Genomic DNA, 6700 nt, shown 5'->3' with positions numbered 1-6700 from the left:
TTTATAATAATCTTCGAGGTGAGTTCTAACAGCAGTCTGTGAAGCACTGATGTCCTGCACCATTATCTGTTTAAATATCTTTAACAAAGTCAGTGTATTGTTCAATATGAAACGTTTTTAATCCCATGAATTAATACAATCACAATATATGGTAGGCCTACTGTTTTATTTTCCTTTTGAATCAAGGAACTGAGGAAGCGGTCAGTGTATGTTTTGGTCATTGGATTTTCTTTTTACAAATGGATATTCAAAAACAAAAAACGACTGGATATTTGATTTTCGTTTTAAAATTGAAAAGCCAAAATTGAAATACAAGGCGTTTTTCTTTATCATGGTCAAAAATGGATTTACTAAACTTAAAAAACGGGATGATTTTCATTTTCTACTTCTCAAAACAAAAAATAAAATCACTAGAAAACAGAAACAAAAAAACTACCGTTTTTTCATATTCTGCTACCGGAAGTTGCCTTTCAAAATAAGAGCGCAGATGAGGACGGTCAATCCGTGTATCTACGGTCCATTTGTTTTCACAACGCAAACAGCCAAGACACATATTGTATGGAATGCCATTTAAGCCAAAATTAAATAAATAAATACATATATATATAAATATGCCTATGAAATAAATAAATAAGGCAATACATATGTATACATGTACATTTAAATACACATTTATTTATTTCAGGGGACTTGTATTTCATAATGACACATTTATTTATTTCAGGGGACTTGTATTTCATAATGACACATTTATTTATTTCAGGTGACTTGTATTTCATAATGACACATTTATTTATTTCAGGTGACTTGTATTTCATAATGACTCATTTCCATTCCTTATATACAAATGAACGGGGCATGGTTAGCTCACAGATCCAGAGACCCAGACCAAAGCAACAGCACCACACTGACTACTCGAGAAGAGGAAGAAAAAAGGGGAGAAGGACTACTGAATAAAAATAAGGCAAACTACTAAATGAAAATAAGGCGGAAGCAGAAGTGGCATGATTTTGTTCTCAGGAGGGGGCTTTGAGAGAGTATTACCCAAAAAGTACACAGTAAAAACTTCATTTTATTGTAGGAGTCAAACTAGGACTGAGTCAAACAGTGTCAATTTTATTAAGAAGTTATGGTACAAATGACATGTATTGCAAATAAAGCAGAAAAAAACATTATTTTACTCTTGTACAGCGATTACCGTAAAGGCACTATCAATTGCGCACTCAAAAATGAATAGCTGCTGATTTGACCAAGCGAACGCGAGAGACAGCTGAGTTGACCGCAGTTATGCAACAGCAACCGCTAAAGCTAAACTGACTATCTTGATTACTTGTTGCTATCCTATTGTGGCATAAGCCGTTTTCTACAGGCACATTTTACCTTTTCATTATGATTCTACTTGTGATAGTAGGACAGCACAACCTGTGCAGCCCATGTATTGATTCTATCCGATAGCTGCTAATACAAAACAAAACGTCTGCCTGCTCTCCACAATGATCAATTACAGCGAACGGATGGTCAAAGTAAGGTAAAAATAAACAGAATCACACGAAGCCTGGTTATAGTGTTGCCTGACTTTATAAAGTGTGTTATTTTTTTACAAGTGTGTGGTTGCGTTCCTGCTGAAAAAACCAGCATGGTGTTGACCAGCATGGACCAGCATATGTTGTGTTTTGGTCACCAGCATGGACCAGCATGCTGACAGGTGGCCCGCCCCCAATTATGCAAATGAGCTAAGTCCCGCCTCCCTTTGTTCGAGATCCTTTGATGTGAGGGGTAAACTTATGCTAATGAGCTAAGTCCCGCCTCCCTTTGTTCGAGGTCCTTTGATGTGAGGGGTGAGGTGTCATCACACGTAGGTGTGAAATGCCCCCCTGTGTAGTGCCTTTGTTGTCTAATCCTTTGATGTGAGGGTTGAGGCAGTCTCTTTGAAGTTATGCGTGAGACTGTCTGGCCCCTGTCCCCTCACAGCCCTTTGTTGTCTAATCTAATTAGCCTTTGCTGTCTGTCCTTTGATGTGAGGGTTGAGGTGTTATAACAGGCAGGTGTGATTTCACACCGGTGTGTTATAAGCCTCTGATGTTAATCTAGGTGTCTCTTTGAAGTTATGCGTGAGACTGTCTAGCCCCCGCCCCCTCACAGCCCAGGCCTCTCCCCCTTTCTCTACCCCTTCCTGTCACACGATATGAGGCCAGCAGATAATGGGGGGTGGAAATAGATGAAAAAAGAAATCCATGCAGACTAATTAAAAAGCCAGTCATTTCCACTCATCAAGTCACCTTTCAAAAAAGAAAAATGGCCAAGAGACGCATCGATATGGGTTTAATCAGCGAGACGCCTGTGACAACTTTCCGCCATCCGTCCGGAGAGCCAATCAAGAAACGGATGCAGTATATGTGCCGGGTTCAGACGCCTCCAGCCGAAGATCTTCATGAAGACAGGAGTCTGGAAAATGGATATGTTTGGGGTTATGTGTTAAACTATATGGCGAATGAACTGCATTTCTACAATCTGAAGAATGGAGAAACATATGGACCCCGCAGTGTTAAAGCGACGTTGACCTCAACAGATTGGGCTGTGTTAACTCTGGTGTCTTACAGAGATTTCCACGCAACCATTGTATCGGAAGAAGTAGTGCATCAAGAAACTGGCGTGGGACCAGAGGTGTACAAGATATTTGCAGTAAAACAGCAAAGAAACTCTAAACTTTGTAAATGTAATCAGTTACTGAATACTGAATACATGCTCTGAAAGTAATCAGAATACAGTTAGTAACGTATTCAGATTACTTTTAGAATACTTTCTTTTTCCATAACAGATGGGTATGTTTTGCTGAACAGGAGACACTTATTTTACTGTTTAATGGCTTATCAAGAACTCAAACACAACATCTTGGTGTCATTCTGGACAGCTCCCTCTCATCTGCACCCCACATAAAAAACATCACCCGGACTGCATTCTTTGTACTGCCTTAAAACCTTTCCTTGGAATATGTTATGAATTGTAAGGTATCCTTGGTGCTTTGAAAGGCGCCCCTAAATAGAATGACTTATCATTATTATGTATTATTATTATCTGAAACGATGTAATAACTTTTAAAACTTGTTCCAGTCACTTGCCCCATGCCTTCAGCAGCAGCAGGCCATTCACTTTGATTTGATCCCGTTATGAAATGTCATCATTTCGACAATAAAGAAATGCTACATAAACGTTATCTTGCACATTTTATTTAACCATCTCCGTTTCTAACTTTCAATATATTTTAAAATAGATCTCTCTCTCTCATCTGCGTGCGGGGGCGGGGCCTCACAGACACGCTGCATCTCTCTCTCGCTCACAGACATGCTGCAGCGCCGTGCAGTGTGCACATAGTTCTGCCGGTAATGAATACTACATTTTGTGAGGAAACTTTTCCACCAATAATTCCAATAAGTAGTCCAAAATGTATTCACTTCAGGTTTACGAAAGTAACTGTAATCAGATTACTTGTTTTTCAAATGTAACGCCAGCTGAATACAGTTAGCCTACTTGATTTTTGTATTCTGATTACGTAACGCCGTTACATGTATTCCGTTACAACCCAACCCTGCTTCTAGGCTACTGTCCCGCAGCTCTTGCCTCTCTGTTGGACTCTGTCGCAGTGGGCCTACTGCTGTGGTGCAGAGCACATTAATTAACCAGACTCTTCACAATGAAGGATCACTTCTTCTTCAAGGCAGGGAAGGTTTCGCAGTACGCAGTCTGCTGTCCCGCAGCTGCCGCCTCTCTGTTGGACTCCGGTACTGCACCTTACTCACGAGACGTTGTAAAAAACGCAGTAACCACTCCGCCAACGCCACAGTCACCCCAGTCGTGCGGGCCGGATGAGAATGTCTGGCGGGCCGGATGTGGCCCGCGGGCCGCCAGTTGGTGATCACTGGTTTACGACATGCAGAGAACAGATCAAATCCCCTGACAGACTCACACACTTTGGTGATGTCCTCATCTGATAATGATGTTTCATTTTTAGCAGCAAAGTAATATTACTCAAGGTATATGTTGGACCTAACTCATGTACAGTATGTTTTGCATCTCCTCAACAATGGTCTGTATAGTTAGATCTATGTTTGTTTCTCTAGAGTAGAAACAAACTGTCCCTACAGTTTCAGGTAGATTAACACACATTTGTAAGAAAAGTTTGCAATGAAGCACAAAACCCCTCTTTGTATTAAGCTAGCTGCCACAGAAAGTACAGCTTAACATGCTAACCTGGTAGAGTTAGCTAACGTTAGCTAACTTCATGTCCAACACAAAACCTCTAACGTGCATCTAGACCGACAATTTTTTGGAGCTGGAAGTGAACCGGATTCCGGAGCTAAGAGGCGGTGCCTCTGTGGTGTGAACAGGAAAAATCGGTACTTTTCAGCCGGACCTGAAAACGCGTTGGTGTGAAAGGGGCAATACAGCATCTCTGTAAACTACGTGTATTCACTGAATTTCACTCTCTGCCTTTAACGGCTCGTTGTAGCTCCAATTGCTCCAATAGCTCCAGCCCCCACCCCCACAGTGTGCTCTGATTGGTCGGGACACGTAACATGAACGTGCCGTGTGGCGCAGTCCCGTGGGTTAGATGCGCGTTCATAATGCAGAGGGAAATAACTCTCAGAATAACGTTATTAGCACATTATTACAACTTGAGGAACGAATGTTTTTAATAAGGGCTATACAAGTGTTCGTACTGGGTAGTTTAAAAAAAATTATCCAATGATTTACAGACCACTCTTTCCCCATGTAAGTCAATGGGAAAAAGTGTTTCCGGGCCTGGCAACCAAACGGAAGTGTAGTACCGCCGTTTGGCCAGCACGAATATTTTCATCTGAGTTCGGCGCACTTCCTGGGGGCTTGGCGGGGATAGATTACGGGGAGATGTTCTTTGACAATCTTTATCAGGCTTACACTTTGTACCCTTAATATGCATACCTACAGTTACATCCTGCAGCTTTAAAACATCCTCATAATTATAGTGACCCATAATCTCATGCCACGTTTGGATATCATGGCTGACATGACTCTTATCTTCAACATCACACTCTGTTTGCAAAAAGTACATTTTCTTACATACATAAATGTCAAATCTGGTACCATCCGGTAACATCAGAGCATCTTTACCTTCGTCGAAGAACACCTTGGCTCCGTTAGCTGTAGCAGACTTCACGGAAAAGAGTTCTTGGGGGTACGATGGGATGTATAGTGCGTTCTTCAGAGTTACTTTACACCGTCGTCCCTCGCTGTCTATCAGACACATCTCTGCTTCTCCTCTGCCTTGCGCCACCCCGAAGGTGCGCCTCCCGTCTGCCAATTCCATGCTGTGTCTCTCCGGCTTGAAGGTGCTGTCAAAAATCTTGAATTTCTTCTTACGGCCCGTCCACACTACAGCTTTGACAGCTTCAAAAACGGTTTCCAACGCGTCTGCCCATTCACTTTGAATGGGGTGACGTCACTTTTCGCCGAACTGCATTGTGGGAAGCAGAGCGGAGCTTTCCTGGCGTTTCAGGCTGCAAAAGTTGAGCAATGTTCAACTTTTGAAGCTTCTGAAGCCTTCGGTGGAAGCGTCAGCCAATCAAATCATATGCCAGTACAAGATCTAGCCAAACAAACCGCTGCTTATGTGTCAGGGGCGGGAGATTCATGTGATTGGTTGTTGGTCGAGCTTCAGACACGCTCAGCTCCAAGCTTTTTTTGAAGCTGTGGTGTGGACGGGCCGTTATTGTTGATGATGTGGGACGACGCTCCCGTGTCCACGATCAATCCTTTTCTGTGGGTCTGTTGTCTCTGTAGTCTGGTCCCTTCAGCTTGCACTTTGAGGGTGTAGTCATCTCCTCCCGCAGCTTCTCCGGTACCACCTGGCATGCTCGCGCACCGAGCGGCATCACCGCGGTCCTTCTTTGTGCACGCTTTGTCTGTGTGCCCCTTGCTTTTACAAAAGCTACACCAGACTTTCTTTCTGCAGTCATCTTTTTGATGGCCTTTCTCTCCGCATCGCCAACATGCGCCGACGTGTTCTCCGTCGCCATCGGGGATGAATCGTTTGCCGGGCTGTCTCTTTGTTTCTGCTTGGACCCTCAGCACCCTCTCGCTCGTCTCGTTTGAGGCTGGGCTGAATCTTCTGAGGCCTCGAAGTTCCTCAACTTCGCCTTGAACTGTCCCAACGTTACTTCACTGTCACCGTGTGTCACCATTAGTGTGAACGGCTTGTATTTTTCGCATAACCATCGCCATCATTAGTCCCTCACTCGGTGCTTCTCCCGCGCTCCTGAGTGCCGTAATGATCTGCTCAACTCTGTCACCGTCTCATTATCAGCTTTCTTCAGCGCAGTCATGGTTATATACAAGTTGACGATCCTGGGCCTGCCTTTTCCAATATAGTGCTCCCGTAACACTCTTGCGGCTTTCACACCAGCACTTTTCCCTTTCTAGCTCCGAGCTAGAGCTTTTCTGGTTCAGCTCCGGTTTCCCTTTTCTGCTCCCGCTCTGTTCACACCGCCCAGCACCCGCTGCTGCGTCATGACGTCACCGTTTACATCGCTGATTTGCTCCCCAACGGCATTACGGCGCTCACAACAACAACAACAACAACAACAACAACAACGGGGAACTGCGTCGGGTCGATGATCGTGTTGCTTTTAATCACACGAAGCCAGAATAAATTGAATAACGACTT

This window comes from Gymnodraco acuticeps, unplaced genomic scaffold (genome assembly GCF_902827175.1).
Source record: "Gymnodraco acuticeps unplaced genomic scaffold, fGymAcu1.1, whole genome shotgun sequence".
NCBI classification, from domain to species: domain Eukaryota; kingdom Metazoa; phylum Chordata; class Actinopteri; order Perciformes; family Bathydraconidae; genus Gymnodraco; species Gymnodraco acuticeps.
This window is presented reverse-complemented; position numbering follows the sequence as displayed.